The 21856-nt window shown below is 39.0% G+C and overlaps 1 protein-coding gene across 15 annotated transcripts in view; it reads right to left on the bottom strand.

Annotated features, from left to right (window-relative positions):
- The window catches only part of alka (alkaliphile), a 169883-nt gene that overhangs the window by 48918 nt on the left and 99109 nt on the right, over positions 1-21856 (bottom strand). For 6 of the 15 annotated variants that reach the window (XM_067772313.1, XM_067772309.1, XM_067772310.1 and 3 more), the window contains exon 1: positions 1807-1973. The exons of 5 other annotated variants lie outside the window; for them this stretch is intronic. The gene's annotated coding sequence lies outside the window, so the exon portion shown is untranslated. Of the gene's footprint in view, positions 1-1413; positions 1473-1806; positions 1974-21856 lie in introns of those variants that run through there. 4 more of the 15 variants (XM_067772318.1, XM_067772316.1, XM_067772315.1 and 1 more) reach the window with 4 other exon arrangements.

Raw genomic sequence — 21856 nt, forward strand, 5'->3', positions numbered from 1 at the left:
ACTCTCACTCAAACACATTTGATAGTTCGGACTCCCTTTTTTCTATAAAAAAGACTATTCTCACCACTCTTAATAATTAATGTATAAAACGATTGCTTCTATTCTCTTTAAGCATTAAGCTTCGCTGATGATATCTCTTCTGTAGCTGAGCAGTCTCAGATCTCGACGCTTGACAAACCGCTGCCCATCAACGCAACATCAAAAACTGCAGTATATTTTTGCAACACTGAATAGCAAATCAGCAACTGTTAATAAAAAACAAAACTTGAAAAAAAAAAAATGAAAAAAAGTTGTACAGAACCCGTACTTAATATTTTTTTAGCAACGTTTCCAACATTAAATGCACAAAACTCTGAACGCCGTTAGTTTTAGCTTTTAGATTTTGAAATTTGATTGTTGGGGTCCGAATTTGAATGGCGATTTCTCAAATTTTCGGAATTTAATTGAATTCAAACTTTAAATTTATTCCTTAATTTTAGCATTTAGGCTGGGTGCGATTTCGCCTAAATTTTAGGTACCTAAACTAATATTCCACTGGAACTTAACAGCACTGCAACAATTTAGCAAAAAGCTGTCAAAACTGTGCGAGTTGATTTGAAAACCTAATTTGTTTATTTCTGTTAAGAAAATAATAACAATACGGGAAATTTGGTAATTTTGACGCGTTTTCATGCTTAAAAAGAATAGAGGTCAATTAGGGTCCGCGGTAAGTACCTATCCCAAGATAGCACTACAAGAAATGCAGTGGCTCCGTTTTGACCTTTTCCACAATCTCGAATTCAATACTGTGATGTTTGTGGACCTCCAATAACTTCCTTAGGTCAATTAGTGCACTTGGTTGCCAAACATGTTCAGATTGTGGTCCATATTTGAGAATGATCCAATTCTTGAGACGCCAACATCAGCTTGAATAAATTTGAGCTCACCATCACGTACAATCGATCGGACCTTAATCGCAGCAGGGATCATCGCTCCATGATCTATGATTAACTTAAATTTAATGGACAAGAGCCATTTATTTGCATATACAATATTGAAAAATCGATATTTTTGTTTTTGAAATTTCACATTTGAATTTAGGTTGAAAAGTATGCTCATAAAAAGTCTAAATTTTTATTTTGCACTGCCTTATAGACCTTTTCCAGTGATTTAGGTTTTTTCTCTATTTAGGTAGAAATTTAGGTCAACTCGCACACAGCCTTAGTTTAAAAATGTTGTAATTTGAAATGCTTATTTTTGCATTTAATCTATTATTTTCCCATTTTAATTGCTAATTTCTATATTTTGTTTTCCAGTTTATCTTCCAATTTAAATTACTGGCTTTCATCTCTTAAACTTTATATTTTAAATACGCTAAAATCTGTGATATTAAACTTTTAGTTGAAGTTCTTCCACCTAGTTTTTGAAACGCACTTTAGCTATGAGTTTTTTGTTTTATCTCCCACCAGCATAAGTTGTCCTGCCCGAAAATTCACTCACACTCCGACTCTCATTCTCACTCATATTGCCTCATTTATTGAATCTTTGTACATGAAGAAGAGATTTTGAAAATAAAATTTTTACTTTAAATTAAGATCTGTTTTTCTTTTTTAATAATTTATAAAAAAGTTTAGAATGGTTGAAAACAAATAAAAATTTTGATGGTTATTTAATGCTGAAAGATTATTTAGCTTTTATACTGATAACTTCTTTTTTTGATTTTTATTTAGGGCTTTTAAAACTTTTAAAATTTTTGGTTTGAACTCTAATTACAACTAAAATTTTCATTTTAAGGTTGTGATTTTTCGGTTCTAAATTTTCAGCTACCAAATTGTATATCCTTTTTGTTTTTTAATTTTTTATTTTGTTCAGTTTTGAGGATACAGACAACGATTTATGTTATTTTTTTTCATTAACCGACGCGCTTGTAACCGTTTGTTTTTCGTAACAGCGCTGCGTCCTTTTCATAGTTTGTATCAGCTATGCAACCCGACCTGTCAACCGCCAAACTTAAGATCAATTATAGAATAAACTCGTTGATAAGTGACTACCCTGCCTACGGGGCTAAACAAGATCATGAGCAATAATGCTGAGCAAACTTTTTTCACGTTTACTATCTTACTTACTCATTTGCAAGTAAATATTTTACACTCATCAACGTTTTAATATGTTTACTTTCAATACATACACACATTCATCATACACAGTAAAAATTGGCATAAGCGGTTGTAAGCAAGAAGTAATTAATACTAGTTTCACTTCCGATAGATAAACCATAGAATAAGGTAAATATGGTACATCATACGCTTTTTAACAACGCTTTATTTTAGGCTTATTTACGCTGCAAATAAGCCTTATCAATAAAATAAATAAAAAATATAAAATAAATGGATCGGTCTGCCATTGTCGATAAGACAAGTGTGATAACTTTCGCATAGACGTTAAAATTACAAATAGAACCGATCACCTGATTTTTAACTGACTATCGTGGTCTCATTTTGTATCTCTTCCCATCGCCCGCCGATCTTCTGCGCCGGCATATTGGACATCCTGTCAAAACGCTGCCAAAACGCAGTTGACGGATAAGATATACTTGTTTTATTCCCAATGCTATCTGTGGGGATAGGACACGATCCAGTAATCCCCCTTGATAAATTCTTCTGGATTTTGATGTTCGGTTCCTGAACTGCGCCGATGCCTGCCGACCACGCAGATAGTAGCAGACCACCATTTAAGACTGGGAGGAAGGGCAGACCCTACCAGGTCTTGCAGTGACATGCTCTAATTTACCATGTCAAAGACTTTTTTTTTGGGAGCATGTTGAGTACGTCTGAGAATCGGATATTATCTATTTTTCATACACAGCATTCAAAAATACATACAACTCTCTGTGACTGGGACTGGGACTGCGACTGGGAATAAGGGATGGAGCAGAATAAAAAAAAACTAGAGAGAAGAGAAACGAAGGACGGAGATATAGACCATTGTGAATGATGACAAAGTGTGTTATCTTATCTGTCAACTGCCTGACAGGCTGTTCAATATGGCTACTTTTCAGCATTTTGACAGGCTGTTCAATATGGCGGCGTCTATCTTCAGCGGGTGATAGAAAGAGATACAGAATGAGACAGCGATAGTCAAATACGAATCAGGTGATCCAATCACTTTGGAATTTTGACGTCTATGCAGAAGAGATCACACTTTGTCATCATTCACAATGATATAGACGAAGATGTTAAACGAAGACGAAGGGTGATAGGGATATATGGAGCGGGGGAGGAAGAAGGAGATGGAGGTAGAGAGTAAACATATATGTAATACTCCTATATTGCTGCGTCAGGCTAGGTACACTCACAAACATCGGGGTGCCGCTATATTGCTGTTCGAATGGTTTTGTTTTTGTGTTCAATAATCGAATGTACCTAAATTAAAATTTTTCTTGTCTTGTTCTTTGTAGACCATGATTCAATCACAAGGGTTTTGCTCGGCTGACAAATTTTTTGACAATTGCAGCCATTTTGCTTCCAAATCGCATTGACATCTGTTAACTGTGTTGTTTCTATGCGATTTTTCGAAAAATATTAGTAGTAGAAATAGGAAGCAATCAGTTTACAAATACCTGATAAGTACTGAACTACATAATTCCTTGCAACAATTTTTTATTTGGAATATTCGGACCTCGTAGGGTAGTACCAAACGAACGTGTTTCGAATATTCTAAATTAACGGTTTATCCGGAACACGTCCATGAATACTTAAACGGAAATATAATAAAAATGTAAATACTCCCTGTGTAGCAGGACCGCACAAAAGCTTAACACTTCTACCAAAGTCAAGGCCGGAATATAAATTTCTAAGAGAATAAGCCATTTTCTTAACACTACGGACTCAATCAGTCTATGTGAGGTCCTCATGGACCGGCCAGTTCAACCTAAGCCATTTTCTTGAATTTTTTTTTGTCAGTTCAGTATCACCCGAAGCCGGCTACCAATTCAAAATCGTCCTATCTAAAAATACTTTTCAAAAATTTCCCATTTCAGGATTTGTCACAAAAACGCCCTATATCAGAATTTGGTTGAAGAAGGCCTTATCGCAGAATGCTCTTCTTTAACTCCCCCTTATGTCAAAATGCATTCAACTTATGCTCACATAGGGAGTTTTTGAAACAAATTATGAGATAGCATTCTTCAAAAAAATTCTGAAATAATGAAGAAACCAACATAACTCTAACCTACTCACGAAATATTTAGTAGAAAAGTAGTGAATTATTTCCCTCAAAACCTGTTGGCATTTACAAATTTATTATCACTATTAATATACTACTAAAGGTACTTTGCTACTACAGTTTTCGCTGAGGGGGATTGAATTATTCCCCGTTTCCATACTTCGTAAAAGCAACACGTCCAGATTTTCAAAGTTGGGAGTGTCAAAGCTCTGTCATCGTTGGAGAACAAACCTGTAGTAATTGAATCATGTTTGTAGACTGTCTTGTTTTGAATTCGAAATCAAAACTCATTGCGAGCATTTTCTTTTAGCAATATAGGAGTACTACATATATGAGAGTAAAGAAGGAATGGCAAAAAATTAGAGGCAGAAAGAGATACAGAGAGGGGAGTGAATAAAAGGACAAAGAAATGGGGGAGAGAGGAGGAGAGATAATTGGAGGTAAAACATATTAAAAGTAATGCAGCTAGACCAAACACATCGAAAATCCTGTGTTTAAGCCCCGGGAAAAGCTACAGCAAAAATTTAGAAACAAATTTCTTCAATTAGAAAAAAGTTTTTCTAAGCGGAGATGCCACTCTGCAGTGATTTAGCAAAGCTCACTGAATGTATTTTTGCCATGAAAAGATTCTCAGTGAAAAATCATCTGCCTTGCAGATGTCGTTCGGAGTCGGCACAAAATATGTATGGCTTGTAATAGTTCCTTATGTACCCCATATTTAAGATGGACTATAAGCCTTATACACAACGTTGTCTTTCAGATAAACTTTATGCCCGATGACATAAGTACAGAAAAATAAGGATTATTATAAGGAGTACGCCAAACAACAAATGTTCCTCATAGAATTAATGCCTGATGCTAAAAGCCTTTTGGCCATATGAAAAAAGTCTTATATAAGGCTCCAATTTTTTGGTGAAAAAGTGATTTTTGAGATAATTTTTTATGAATATATGGATTTTTATCCTCTTCAGACCCGAGCATGATCTAAACATGGTTTTAATTTTTTTTTCGGGTGCACATATGTGTACTTCAGGTCTCACTTATGTTATTTCGAGTTGAGATTTTATTTTTTAAAATACATAGGTAGATATTACATTTTACACAAATGGTACGGCAGCGTGAAGAGCACTTCGGATGACGACATTTTGAGGCGAAGTTATTGTCTACGAATCTCGGCTGATGACCGATATTGTCCAGTCTGGTTTCGGATTGTGGCTATTGAATAATCGGCGGCGTTTCTTTGCAGGAAGCTCACCGACATAGTCTAATTCGTCGTCTGTAACATTCAAACGGGATCTTTTCGAGGCACTGGTGCTAGAACGAGAACTAGTTCCAGGAAGTTCAACTCTTCCGCCTTCATAGTTCATCATCGCTTTGGCCAGATTAAGTCTGTATGGGAGTAGTTCTAATTTGTCCTTGCGTTGGATGTCTTCTTCAGCACAGCAACGCCTGTACATAATCCAACAATTGACGGAAATTAGGTCAAGGAAATGACAGAAAGTTCTAACTGTCCATTTATTTGTTCGCATACTATACCGGTAGTAAGCAATTAGCCTGTCGCATAAGTCAATCCCACCCATACAGGTGTTGTAATTTCTAATAGCTGCTGGCCGATCTACATGAATTTTTCGCTTTTGTTTTTTACACCAACGTTTACAGGTATCTGCCGGAGTACCTCCTGTGCATGTCGACATCGTTGTTACAGGCTTTGTATCCATCCATTTGACGACACATACTCGTTCGTCACTCCTTACTTTTTCATCCCACTGTCCTCGTCGCAGAGCCTTATCAGCCTTCAGTTTCTTTGTTACTGGGCCAATGCGATTTATCATCACAGTCCCAGTCAGAAAAATCATTTTTTTCTAGCAAAAGCTCGGCCAGTTTTAGACTAGTAAAAAACCTGTCGGTGTACAGGACACAGCTGTTTACAATTGTGCGACAAAGTTTTTGTACCATGTCTGCTCCTAGTCCTAGACTTTTCACAACCTCTTGTGGTAGAGTATTTTTGCCAACATAAATCTCAAAATCCAACACCAGCCCATCTCGGGCAGCCAGTACAAAGTTCTTAAGACCAAGAGGATTTGGCTTAGATGGCACATATTGGCGAAATTCACATCGTCCTGGAAATGGAATCATTTGTTCGTCTATGGACATATTCTGGAAAATTATGGCATTTCTTCAATATGGGGTCTATTAGTGGTCTTATTTTCCATAGTTTGTCATCGGCATTTGGCTTATTTATATCTACAAAGTGGAGATAATTTCGAAGCTCAAAAAATCTGTCTCGGTTCATTGTATTCGCAATAATAGGCACACATAAATCTCTATTCCAGTAAAGCTTACCTTGAGGATATTTGAGGTTGCCCATCATCAAGTGCACGCCTGCAAATTTAATCATTTTAATAGCGTTCGTGTTCAACGATTTTAAATCCCGCTTTTGTGCCGAATATAGGTTGCTCTGCTCTGCTACTAACTCCCAGAATTCTAGGCCCAGATACTCAAAAAAGCAGTACAATATATTCATGTCTGAAGTACCCTCCGAAACAAGTACATCCTCTGAAATATCTGGCCCACGAGGAGTCATTTCAGTAGTGCGCCACAACGCTGAACGCAGTGTATTCTGCGATTCCTCTCCTGAATTCGTCTCGTTCTGTACCAGTTCCACACCTGCATCTTCTTCGTCATCTATTTCCATGACATCTCCACCCTCTTCGCCACCCATTTCCATGACATCTGCACCTTCTTCGCTGTCCGTTTCCATGACATCTGAAGGTAGGTACTCATCATCGCTATCTCCAGAGAAGTCCACGTCGCTATCATCCAATAAAGCCTCAATTTCTCGGTCGTCCATGTTGAAACTGAAAATCGGTCATACATTACACAAAACTAATGTTTAGTCCTGAGGCACACATATGTGCACCACAGAAAATAAGGAAAAGTTATGCGGGTAGAATTAAGAGAAACGCAAAACTTACCTTTTCACACGATAATCCAACACTTCAACTGTAGTATCCACTTTGAATTACCAAAAAAAAAGTGAACAATTGATTTTTTATAGAATTTCAAAGTTAGTGAGTAGGCGTCCCTTGCAAAAATTCTCAACTGTCAAATTCAAATTAGATAAATACAAAAAAAATAAATGTTTAGGGCCAACTAGTGATAAATAGTGGATACTTTGATAGCTTTAGAAGAATTTGTAGTACAAACCTTTACCATAAGATGTCACTAAGATGATTAAGTTGTATGAAATTAAAAGTGCACATATGTGTACCCAGGGTCTGAAGAGGTTATACATGTATGTGTGTATATCTACATACTCATATATTTAGTAACGCTAAAAAACCAAGGAATGAGTTTTGCAATTATTGCGTGTCGCGTGCCGATTTCACTTACGGCAAACCAATATGTGTCTGTAAGAACTTGCATGTACATAACCGTGTTGCCAGAATTTTTTATAATATTTGATGTTCCAGCTTTCTTGCTGCTATGAGTTCTGTGAACAGTGCCGCCCGTAGTAGGTATTGTTCGAAAATGTCTGGAGTGACATCTAAGGCACATTCCTTCTATTCCAAGTCTTTATTATCTATGTTTATGAAAACCCTGCTCGAAGAGCCCATCAGCGATTATCTTGTGTCATTCAACTGTTATTTTTTTTTACCTGTCATTTGTAGGAAATATGCCAATTGGAGGAGTCAATTTAATTATGGATCAACTTTTAAATTCTGATATCAAACATAAATCCTTTGTGAGCGAACCTTACCAATTATTCTTACGCCCCATCACTAGTACGTGATCACATTCTCCCTTTTCACCTAGATTGAACTAACCTCTACTTAGCGTGTTTTTCTATGGCAATCCATGGCTTTTGGTATTAAGGAGAAATTGAATGGGTAAACAGTTTTGAACTATAGAAACATAGCTTTGACCGTCAGAACGATCATGGCAGGAGTGCTGGTTCGAGCCCCAATCTCCAAAATCGAAAAAAAAACATTTTCCCCTCCCTCTTTTTATGCCTTTCCCTGTCTTTCTCGCCGACCCAGCCCACCTACTCTTTACATTCCCTCTACCATATTCTTCTCACTCTAGGTCGAACCATGAATACGGGTTTTTCAAAAGGTCCGTCCTTGGAACTTTAATTGAAAAAGGTATCCCAAATATCCAATTGCATTGTAAATTAGATTTTTTAGAATAGGTCGGTCCCTGATAGCGATGGACGATACAGCTATTTTGAGCTATCAGTGAAAATAGATATGACGATTTTTGAATCGGGGCTATTTTTTACAGCTATAGCGATCACTTTAATTTATTTTTAATAAGCGAATCTGCAATTTGTAAAATTGGATATAAAAAAGAATGTCTAAGTTGGTTTACCGGAGTAGATTGAATGTTATACATTAATTTAGTTTATTATAGAGAATATATGGACCAAAATTGGAATAAAAAGAAAAAAATATGTACCTTTCATTGTAAACTGACGTAATGTGAAATTCTAATTTTCTAAGATATTATGATACAATATTATTAACTGACTGACGACATTATGTTCAGTCTCATATTACACTCCATGAGATGAAACTAGCGGAAATAGATGTCTATGCATCTTTGTTTTATAAATTTTGGTAATTGAAAATGCTTTCATTATTAAACGTAAGATGAATCAATCCGAAATAAATCTGTATATGTAACACCATAAAAACATGATTTATTACTACTATTTTTATACTACACCGATGTATTCAGAAATACTCCGTATGAATTTATTATGAAATTTGTATTTGGCTGCATAATGTTTTTATAGTAAAGTGAATTAATTTTTAATGAAAAATGCAGAGCAAAAATATAACAAATTCTTCAAACTATTATAAAAATATTCTTAGACAGAAAATTAGCCACCCACTTCAGTGCCCTATCAATTAGCCGGAGAATTAAACCATATAATATGACAAAACTTGAATTGCATTCTCCCAAAAAACCTAAAGTTTGAGTTAATCTGTTTACAATAAGACGAGTGATATATATTTCTATAATTCTAATAACTGCTAACGGTTACTGCCTAGAAGTATTAACTTAGGAATTACACAGGCAACCAATCTTAGACCAAGTCTAAAGACCCAGGTCTATTTAGTGTCATTTGTAATTCAAAACAAAAAAATTCAGTCATTTAATCTCTTTCATACACTTCATGAAATATTTATGTGTATGAACGGGGACTCTTACAATAAAAAAATTGCCACATTTCACTGCTTTTTTTACCATAGTTTGCTCTCATCTTTCACTCGGTATTAAAACGGTTTTTTAATAAATTAATACCACCAAATTTTCGCAGCCATTCAGGGCCCGTATTACGTGTTACGATCAGTGACTGAAAACCATTTTCACCCAAGTAATAACTATGAAACTGTCAAACTTTTTTTTTTGTAATTATAATAAAGAATGGATCTAACGAGTACTATTTGTCGCTAGTTGAAATATGCCATTAATACTATCCACCTTTTAAGATCTATTGTGATTTAAAAAATGAGTTTCGATCACGGATCGTAACACGTAATACGGGCCCAGATCAAAACGTCGTTTATAAAAATATCAATTCAAAATAACGTCGCCTGAGAGAGCAAACTATCTAAAAGCAAACACAGCCGAATGAAGAAATATAGCTTCATGAAGAAATATCGCTATTGGCGAAATGTTGCCAATATGCCAATCACTGATATATTTGGATAGCAATAGCTATCGCTATTAGCGATTTTTCATTTACGGCGATGTAATCACCAATAGCGAAATATCGTTCCATCACTGGTGCACTTCCAGGAAAGGAAGTGGGATTAACCAGTTTGAAAGGCAACCTTACTACACAGGAGATTGACACCATTAATACTATTTTTTATATAATAGTCCACAAAGTCTTTGTCTTCTAAACTAGGTTTGAAGTTTCAAGTTTGTAACTCAAATAAAAGTTTCCTTAATTGATCGTAAGACGCTCCCTTCCATTCTGTTAAAGGAAATTATATGGAAATCTTTCGAAAGCTTCCAAGTCTCCTCTGAATACTTTGTTATCTCGACCTGTGCGCCATCTGTGATGTTCTAATCATGTGTGATGTTCTAACTTTGTAACTCAATGGAAAGTTTCTTAAAACTTGTTCGCGAAACTCCCCCGTTTGATATGAAATTTCTAAATATCGCCCAGAGTACCACCTATCGGATTTTTTCTCCTGTTTTAAAAATGGCTCGGGCCCTCATCTATGCTTCTGAATAAGACATCTTTCTAAAATCGTCCGCAATATTTCATATGGGCTGTATGGATTTCCTAAATATTTGGATCCCTGCGCCTGCAACATGATAGCGGCCTAAAAAATTTGGAACCAACTGACCAAAACATGCACTAGTTTTTGCTCCTTTGAAGCACAAATATGGCAGCACTGACACGCACACATAATCTTTTGTTTGATATAAATAAAAATAAATATTTTCGGGTAAACAAATGAACGCATTTAAATCATAATTAAATCTAACTATCATTCAACCTCTCCAAGTTCTTTTAATTCGAGTTTGCATGCATCAGTTGACGGCGAAGGAAGTCGCAAAGTTTTTTTTACGAGTTTTACACTCGTACGCCCCTAATCGCGGCGGCACATTCGTCTCACCAGATTACTTCCTAATAATAGTGTACGAATCACTTGCTTTCTATGATGGCCTTAAGTAGGAGTGAAATATCTACCACCACCTTCCCTAACTCTCCAAGAACGTCGGACAATTTGTGCCCTTGCGCAATGGTCTTTGATGAGAAGGAAGCTAATTCATTTCATATCCAAACTTAGCATAATGACCTTGAGACCTCGCAATCATCTCGGTTGGTTCACAGCGAGTCCGTTCCCTAATCTCATATTCCTCGACTTTCTCAGGAGATAACCAACCGGTGGTCGCACAGAGCTGTTCACTTCCTTATTCTGCAAATTTATTCCCTTCAATATAGCTGTGCCCCGGTACGCAACAAAGGGATACATTTAGATGTCTTATGAAAGCCAGCGCACGATAACCGACTTTATAACGTTGGATACTAATGCCTTTAAGGCGGCCTGGCGGTCGACAAACATCGTTTCATCCATATCTGGCACCGTACTATCCTGGAGCAGCCTGGCTGCCTTCTCTGTGGCATAAATCTCCACCTGGAAGGCACTACATAAGTCAGAAAATCGGCACGATTAAGTTACAAGTAGATTCTTTGAGTACATTCTTGTTCCAGTTCTATTTACCATTTTCGGGCCCCTGTGTAGATTGTAATGCCCCTAATGTTTAATCGTCGCCTTGTCATGTTATCTAATATAGTCGCGTGCTCGTATTCGGTTGTTGGATTATTTTAGTCGTAAAGCCCCTTATTCGGCCAATTCCTGCACGAAAAGTTGTACAGGCATCAAGTGACAAACTTCTTTTAAACCTTCCTGGGGTGCGCTGTTCACTACGCCTGACATACCCACGCATGCTAGCTTTTGCACCGTCCCAGTCGTATGTTGATTGTTCTTTTTCTAACACCTTCCATGAGACAAGAGCTCTATAGCATCTGTCGATTGACTTCGTTGTATATGCTGTGGATGATATGCGGGCACAGCCCTCAGCTCTTTCCGACAGCCCCTTTGCAGTAGTAGTAGTTACACAGCCACAGCTTTCTTCCATCTGACCTCATGCCAAATTCACACTGGAGATTAATCGTTGTGCCATTTAGCCTCGGTAAGCTAGAGGGGACTTTTGTTTTTCTTGTGAACAGGACAATTTCCGTTTATGTTGAGTCAACCCCCAGCCCGCGTTGCCCTGCGCGAAATGCTGTAAATTGCCGGATCCATGAGCTCGCTAATCGTTGGTAGGAATCGCCTATGATCAAAATCACTAAGTCGTCGGCCCATCCGACTATCCTCGTTCCTGTTGCCCTAAATATTTCTAGAATTTCATTAACTACCAGTATCCAAAGAAGATAGCACGCCGCTTTGAGATGTGCCTCTGGTACCCAAAACTGAAATAAGTTTCTTATTTCCTGGACCTGCATTTTCTCTTTTATTATACTTAGCGTGCTTTGCACACAGAGTATATTAACTTTGATTGGATAACGGTTGGTTGTACAGGCATAAAGGAATCGAAATATATATAGACTTCCATATATCAAAATCATCAGTATCGAAAAAAAAATTTGATTGAGCCTTGTCCGTACGTCCGTCCGTCCTTCCGTTAACACGATAACTTGAGTAGATATTGAGATATCTTCACCAAATTTGGTACACGAGTTTATCTGGACTCAGAATAGATTGGTATGATAACCGGATGATAACCACGCCCACTTTTTATATATATAACATTTTGGAAAACACAAAAAACCTGATTATTTAGTAAATAATACACCCAGAATGTTGAAATTTCACATATGGACTGATATTGAGACTCTTGATAAAAATTTGAAAAAAATTTCAAAATGGGCGTGGTACCGCCCACTTGTGATAAAATCAATTTTACAAATATTATTAATCATACATCAAAAATCGTTAAACCTATCGTAACAAAATTCAAAAAGGCAACATTTACTATAAGGATTGCTTTGAAGAAAAATTAACGAAATTGGTTAAGGACCACGCCCACTTGTATATAAAAGATTATTAAAAGGGTCGTGGACGAATAAAATAACCTATATCTTTGCAAAAAATAGCTTATATCAATTTAATTTCCCAAGTGGATCTATAACAATAAATAGGAAAAACTTCAAATTTAAAAAAATGGGCGTGGCACCGCCCCTTTTATGACTAAGCAATTTTCTATGTTTCGGGAGCCATAACTCGAAGAAAAATTAACGGATCGTAATAAAATTGGGTACACAAATTTTCCCTATAGTATAAAATATTTCTAGTAGAAACTGACGGGATCGGTTAAAGGTCACGGCAACTTAGATATAAAACAAGTTTAAAAGGGTCGTAGACTAGAATAATAAGCTATAACTTAGCAAAAAATAGTTTTGAATAAATGATATTTCACTTATCAAGTTTTATTGTAAGAGGATATGGGGAGAAATTTTTTTTAAACGGGCGGTGCCACGTGTTATGTAGAAAAGTAATTTATCTGAAATGAAATGTGCAATTGAAGCTCATGCTGAGTATATAATGTTCGGTTACACCCGAACTTAAACACCTTTACTTGTTTTTCTTAAATCTTGGTTTTGTACCTAGATCTACCTATTGGCAAAAAGTTTATCGTCGAAGTACAAATGTCTAAAGAAAACCTTCAAGGCAATTGCGGCATTTGTTTGTTGTATTTCATATTTTCTGTGGCGTGGCAATAACTTTATGTAAGTAAGATACGTTGCTTCAATAAGTGTAGAGGTAAGTATGAAAGTATTTTTTGCAGGCATCTATATGTGTGTAAATACATGAGGGTGGACCTATTTATTCGAATATATGAGTTTTTACAGTCTTACCTTACCTTAAACGGTAATAAAAAACAAGTAAGGAAGGCTAAGTTCGGGTGCAGCCGAACATTACATACTCAGCTGAGAGCTTAGCTGCGTTGGTTTCGTAGGGTTTCGTAGATGGTTTATAATTGGTTTTTAATTCCATATCACATACGTTTGGGAAATATCGACCAAATTGGAGACCAAGGGTGACTTTTTGGAACGGTTTTCCTTCATCCTTTGTGACATGGGCATCAAATGAAAGGTGTTAATGAGTATTTTAAAAGGGAGTGGGACTTAGTTGTATATGTGAAGGCGTTTTCGAGATATCGGCCAAAATGTTTACCAGGGTAACCCAGAACATCATCTGTCGGGTACCGCTTATCTAATCTAATATATATCTAATCTAATCTAATATTATTATAAATATTTGTGACTCAATCACGCAAGAACGGCTGGACGGATTTGGATGAAAGTTTGCACACATATAGCCAATAGTCTAGAAGGATCTACCAGCTATATGTTTTTGAAAAGGAGGGAGGTCCCCCCCCCCCCCCTCCCATAGGAACAGTTATTTATTTATTTATTTGTTAGTCTACAAATTTTACAATTAATCAGACTAAGTATGAATGAATGAATGAATATAAATGCGGATTACAGTGTAAAATTAACAAGCATACATAGTGAGCAAAATTGTATTATAAAATATGTATATACATATATTATTGAATCAGTTGTCGGGATGGACTGTGATGCCGAGCAACGGAATTGATTTTCAGTGCTGTCGGAATGGACGTGATTTCGAGCAGCTGATGTATATTTAACACACAATAGTAGGGCAGCGATGTGTGGGAGGTTGGAAAGGACGTGATTCCAAGCCACCCGACCAAAGTAACTATTGATTATTAGTGCTGTCGGAATGAACGTGATTTCCAGCAGCTGATGTATATTTAACACACAATGAGTAGGGCTGTGATGTGTGAGTATATATTTTTTTATACTGTAAAGTGTGTCGCAAGTATCAATATTATAACGAATTTACTTGCAAATCCTCTTATTTGCAATCCTCTGCTAAGTTCGAATCACTAAACTGTTGAATAAATAACTCGAATTTGTAATAATGCAAAATGGCCTTTATTAAAGTACTTCACAATAACACTCAAACTGTGCAACGAATAGCTTGCTTAATAACCAAACTGATTGCTAGCTCAAATGAAACTCTACTATTCAAAATAATACTGCTCCTGCTCGCTAGATAGCGTCTTAGTCGAAACTGCTTGCAAACTGAATTCCAGCGCCTCTACAATTTTCGCCTTTTACACTCTTTGATTTCAACCTTCGCATCTTCTAGGCGCTTCCAGAATCTACTAGTCCAGCAGCTCTCAAACTTCTCAGCTGTAACTACAATTGCACAATTTTATAGTTTTTCTCATTGCATACTTATAGGAGTATCTCAGATATATGCATGTGTTTGTGCACTGACTCTCCGCTGCTCATATACGAACATGGTACATATGTGTAGACACAATTATTGTTTCGTTTATGTACATACATAATTATTGATCTATGGATGTGAATTCACGTCAGTGCTTAGCATCGGCTTAGAGACGATAGCATCGCTCAGTGCTGCTAACATTCGTTACACTGCCCTCCACCTAAGTCTGATCGTCCCTATCAGACAAATTCCTCGATCTATAAGCTGCCAGCCTTTCCAAATGAACCACTCTTCTAATCCGTGGTTTCCCAGTGGTTTATATGCGATAGATGGTATCACTGATCTTCTTCACAACTTTTTACGCGCCTTCCCAACTGCACCGAATCTTGGAGGGAACACCTTTCCGCCGGTGAGGGTTGTATAACAGTACCAAATCTCCCTCCAAGAAACCTTCCGAATTTTTGTTCTCATTGTACCTGCGTTTCATCTTACTACTCATTAGTCTTGATCGTTCCCTCGCACTCTGTTGTTTGGCCAATGGACTTCTTCGCAGAGCTTGCATTTGACGGATTGACTTTGCATCATCATTATCGTCTGGACGTTTCACAACAGTAGTGCGCGCTGACTTGAAACCACCCTTGCATTCCATCTGAAAAATTATTTCAGTCATTTTAGTCCGTCCATTAGGTTTTGTCGATGCCGGTCTTTTTCTCGCAGGTACTTTTAATTTCGGTTTATTTGGCACATTCGATCCATCAACCTTTTCTTTTGACTTTCGTGGCCTTTGTCGAGTCTTCTCCACCAGTAACCGATTACTGCTGAACCCTTTTTTCAAACTAAAGTTAAGTGGTATGTCCTGATTCTTATAGCGCATAATTTTTCTCCGCATATCGATCCTGATGTCATGGTCAACCAAGAAGTCCACTCCCAATATGACTTCATCAACGATTTCCGCCACAACGAATTTGTGTAAAACCATAACCTTCCCAATTAGGACTTCACATATCACTTCTCCCTGGACTTGGTTATACTCGCCTGTGACCGTACGCAACCTTGCTCCAGGTAATGACTTTACTCTCCTGTAGAACAAATCAGATGTTGTTGTTGTTGTTGTAGCAATGCTCGCCCCACCTAATAGCCGCGACCGATCACAAATTGTCATCAATATCCTCTAACGGGAGTCCAAGGAAACTTGCCGTTTCAACAGGGGTGGACCATAAGGAAAGGGGTGTTAGAGGCGTTGGTTACACATTACAATTAAAGAGATGGTTGGTGTCATGTGGGGACACATTGCAAGCGGGGCATACATTTTGTATGTCGGGGTTGATTCTGGATAGGTAAGAGTTTAACCTGTTACAGTATCCAGAACGAAGTTGAGCAAGAGTGACACGCGTTTCCCTGGGGAGTATGCGTTCCTCTTCCGCGAGTTCTGGATATTTTTCTTCAAGTACTGGATTCACCGGGCAATTCCCGACATAAAGGTCCGACGCCTGTCTATGGAGTTCACCAAGGACCTGCTTGTGTTTTTTCGCTTCATACGGCTGGGTTCTCAGGTGCCGTATTTCCTCAAAATGCTTACGGAGATGACTCCTTAGGCCCCTAGGCGGTGCTGGTTCGTCAATCAGATGTCTGTTGGGATGCCCAGGTTTCTGGGTATTCAACAGAAACTGTTTGGTCAGCATCTCATTTCTCTCCCTGATGGGGAGTATTCTCGCCTCATTATGCAGATGGTGTTCTGGGGACATAAGAAGACAGCCCGTGGCGATTCTGAGAGCAGTATTTTGGCAGGCCTGTAATTTCTTCCAGTTGGTGGTTTTTAGGCTTGGCGACCATATGGGTGACGCGTAGCACGTAATCGGCTGGCTAATTGCTTTGTATGTGGTCATGAGCGTTTCTTTATATTTTCCCCAGGTACTGCCAGCAAGGGATTTGAGGATTTTATTACGGCTCTGAATTCTCGGAACAATTGCGGTTGCGTGCGCACCAAAATGTAGATCCTGATCAAACGTCACACCCAAGATTTTGGGGTGTAGGACAGTCGGTAGCGTAGTGCCATCGACGTGGATGTTCAATATGGTCGACATTTGGGGCGTCCATGTTGTAAATAAGGTCGCGGAAGATTTAGTCGGTGACAATGCCAGGTTTCGCGAGGCGAAAAAACTGGAGAGATCAGGGAGATAGCCGTTTATTTTATTTCATAGCTCATCGATCTCTGGGCCTGGGCCTGTGGCCATTATTGTGCAGTCATCGGCGTAGGAAACGATTGTGACTCCTTCCGGTGGTGAAGGTAGCTTAGATATGTAGAAATTAAACAAAAGTGGGGATAGGACACCACCCTGTGGCACCCCCTGTTTAATTCTCCTTGGTTTTGATGTTTCGTTTCTGAATTGCACCGATGCCTGCCGACCACCCAGATAATTTGCGGTCCACCTTTTAAGACATGGGGGAAGGGTAGACCGTTCCAGGCCTTGCAGTAACGAGCCATGGTTGACCGTATAAAAGGCTTTTGATAGGTCTAGCGCTACGAGTACTGTTCTATGGTGGGGGTATTGATTCAAACCGCAATTTATCTGGGTGCTAATGACATTTAGCGCGGAGGTAGTGCTATGGAGTTTTCTGAAGCCATGCTGATGAGGGGCTAGCTGCAAATGTGCTTGGAAATAAGGGAGCAAAATGGCTTCAAGCGTCTTTGCCACTGGCGATAGGAGAGATATCGGACGATATGACTCACCTATGTTAGCTGGTTTCCCAGGCTTTAGTAGCGGGACCACCTTGGCCATTTTCCATTTCTCGGGTATGACAAAGGTGGAAAGAGACAGGTTGAAGACATGCGCTAAATATTTGAAACCCTCTTTCCCTAGGTTTTTAAGCATCGGCATGGCTATGCCGTCTGGGCCCACTGTTTTGGATGGTTTAGCGCGACCAATGGCGTCCTCAACCTCTCTAGCGGTGATGGTGACTGGTGACGCGCTGAATTTGTGTTTATGTGCGTATCTATTGGCTCTCCGTCTATCTTTGTCAACCGTAGGATGCGTTATATATTGTCGGCAGAAAGCGCTCGCGCATTTTTTCGCATCCGACAGCACCTTATCGCCAAAGGCGATGGAAACTTTGTCTTTGTGCTTAGTCGGATTCGATAGGGACTTTACGGTGGACCAAAGTTTACCTACACCGGTAGAGAGGTTACAACCTCTTAGGTGCTCTTCCCATTTCGCCCGCTTGTGTTCGTCCACAAGCAATCTGATGAGTTGGTTTATATCCCTTATTTGGGGGTCGCCTGGATCAAGCTGTCTTATAAGGTCGCGTTCCCTCGCTAAGCTGGCGGCCTCCGCCGGGAAATGGGGCCGGATTTCGGGAATTCTCCCGGCGGGAATGAAATGTGCCGAGGCGGATTCAATGACCTTACGGAAGGCACGCTCCCCTTGGCAGGCATCATTCGGGATAGGGAGGGCAACAAATCAGATCGAATCAAGGAATGAGATGCGCCCGTATCAACAGTCAGTACATGTTCTTTGCCATCCACATTCCCTCTGACGGTAAGACTGCTCGATTTTCTACCAATTTGCAACACAGATATCACAGGGCATTCAATAGCTGGATCTAGCTCTTGATCTCTACCTCTTACTCGCTCTTGCTCATCTCCTCCAGCTTTGCGTTTACGGCCACCCACATTGTTGGAACTACTAGGATCAAGATCGCAATGACGGGCAATGTGACCGGACTTCCCGCATTTGAAACATTTGATAACTTTTCCACTCCGCTTTTGCGATCCTTTCAGCGCCTCCAATATTGCGTCTACCCACTCTGGCCTTTCTACCTCCACACGGCGTGCTTTGTAAACTGGCTTACACAGAAGCAATGCTGTTTCTTGAGTCAGTGCATGGGATACCGTTTCTGCGAATGTAGGTTTTGGGTTTGAATATGTCGCTCGCTTCGTTTCTACGTCCCGTATGCCATTTATAAAACTCTGGGTTTTTACCCTCTCGGTGTACTCCACGGGTGCGTCCGCATTTGCCAAATGTGCCAACCTTTCAACATCCGAGGCAAACTCCTGCAAAGTCTCATTCGCTCTTTGGTGACGGTTTTGAAACTCACTTTGGAATATCTGTTTCCTATGCTCGCTTCCGTAACGTCTCTCTAAAGCGCTCATCAATGTTTCGTAGTTGTTCCGCTCGTAGTCTGGGATGGTCTGTAAGATTTCCGCAGCTGGTTCTTTTAACGCTACGAATAGAGCTGCGACTTTATCTTCAGCATTCCAGTTGTCCAGTTGCGGTCTTCTCAAACTGTAGCTTAAAGACCTGGAAAGGAACAGAACCGTCAAAGGATGGTGTTTTTACCTTTGGATTGCTTGCTGAAACAGCTGGGCGATTTAATTGCAACTCTTGTATACGACCTCTCAAAGCATCCACTTCGGCTTCGATTTTTTCCTCAAACTGCGTTATTTTCTCGTCCAAACGCGCTTCGAGTTTTGATGATACACGCGCCTCTTGCGCTTCTAGTTGTACTGTTATGCGTGCCTCTTGTTCTTTCAGTTGTGTCTCCATCTTTGATGTAATCTGTGTCGACAATTCTGACATACGCGTTTCTTGTGCCTCAATCTTCGATGTTATTTCTGACGACATTTCTGCAATACGTGTCTTCTGTTCTTCCATCTTGGAGGTTATACATTTCTCCTGCGATTCCATATATGTCTGCTGTTCTGCCAGTTGAGATGACACTGTCGATGAGCAGATATTGCAGCTAAAATCATGTTCAAGTCTGTGCTGGTAACCGTCTGCGATGTTTCGTTTTTCTCTTCAATTTTTGTTGTCTCCTCGCCAGCAAGATGAAAGACATACTCTTCCACATCAATTCCTTCTGCTTCCATTGCCTCTCGTAGCCGTGCCTGAAGTTAGAGTTTAACGCCGCTTGTATTCAATCCACGGCTCTCCAACTCCTTCTTCAGTTGCTGGATCTTCAATTCACTGAACTTTGCCATGTCCTTGTTGTCCTCCGGAATTTATTCAACAATTCCTCTTCTGACACCAATTGTAACGAATTTACTTGCAAATCCTCTTATTTGCAATCCTCTGCTAAGTTCGAATCACTAAACTGTTGAATAAATAACTCGAATTTGTAATAATGCAAAATGGGCTTTATTAAAGTACTTCACAATAACACTCAAACTGTGCAACGAATAGCTTGCTTAATAACCAAACTGATTGCTAGCTCAAATGAAACTCTACTATTCAAAATAATACTGCTCTTGCTCGCTAGATAGCGTCTTAGTCGAAACTGCTTGCAAACTGAATTCCAGCGCCTCTACAATTGCCGCCTTTTATACTCTTTGATTTCAACCTTCGCATCTTCTAGGCGCTTCCAGAATCTACTAGTTTAACAGCTCTCAAACTTCTCAGCTGTAACTACAATTGCACAATTTTATAGTTTTTCTCATTGCATATTTATAGGAGTATCTCAGATATATGCATGTGTTTGTGCATTGACTCTCCGCTGCTCGTATACGTACATGGTACATATGTGTAGACGCAATTATTGTTTCGTTTATGTAGATGCATAATGATTGATCTATGGATGTGAATTCACGTCACTGCTTAGCATCGGCTTAGAGACGATAGCATCGCTCAGTGCTGCTAACATTCATTACAATACTATTGCAGTGATTATTGAAATCTTGACGCAGACAACGAAGAGGTTCATGCATTTGAAAATTCGATCTACATGTATTTAAATATAGCGGTTGGAAATACCGAGAGGGCCTAAAAGGGACATTAAACATCACCTAGCCAAGCAGAAATGGACTGTTTATCATGCCCCTTAATAGTTTTACCACAAATAAAACGCCAAGCATCTCCCTACGGCTCTGTAGTGAAGGCAGCTGTAAAAGTTTTAACCGGCTGCAATAGGGCGGTAGGTTCCTTGATGGATCCCAGGGCAAACGATTTAAAGCAAAGAGCAAAAATTGCTTCTGGACCGATTCCAATTTTTCGCTATGAACCTGATAACACGGGTTCCAGATAATGGAAGCATATTCCAATATAGGTCTTACTAACGATAAAAAATGAGTTTTAATGACATAGGGTTCATTGAATTCCTTTGACCACCTTTTTACGAAAGCCAAAGTGCCTCTAGCCCTATTTATACACGATTCAATATGTAATTTGAAGTCCAGTTTAGGGTCCATTATAACGCCAAGATCAGTAAAGTTTGTGACTTGCTTAATGATATAATCGCCTTTCATGTACTGATAGCTTTTAAAAGATTTCCTCGTAAAACACATAAACTTGCACTTCGGTGCATGACGTTCACGTCACACCACTCAACCAGGTTATTCAGATCCAATTGAAGAAGTGCCCTATCTTCAGGTGAGCGAATGGGCATAACCAGTTTGACATCGTCAGCGTACATCAGCGGTATGCAGCGCTTCAAAACATTTGGGAGGTCATTAATGAAGAGCAGAAACAACACTGGACCAAGGTGACTGCTCTGTGGAACTCCAGAAGCTACATTGATGAATTCAGACAAGCAATTGTTAAACACAACGGTTTTCTCTCTACCTACCAAGTACGAAGAGACCCAAGAGAGAAGCCGTGATGGAAAACCCAATCGATCGAGTTTTAGTAGGAGTAAGGAATGGGAAACTTTATCAAACGCCTTACTGAAATCAGTGTAAATGACATCAATTTCGCAGTTCGTCCTTAAGTTATTGGATACGAGGGTTGTGAACCCCAGCAAGTTAGACACAATGGACTTACCCCTGCAAAAGCCATGTTGTGACAGTTCCACTGCCGAAGATACTG

This window comes from Eurosta solidaginis, chromosome 3, assembly GCF_040869045.1.
Source record: "Eurosta solidaginis isolate ZX-2024a chromosome 3, ASM4086904v1, whole genome shotgun sequence".
NCBI lineage: Eukaryota > Metazoa > Arthropoda > Insecta > Diptera > Tephritidae > Eurosta > Eurosta solidaginis.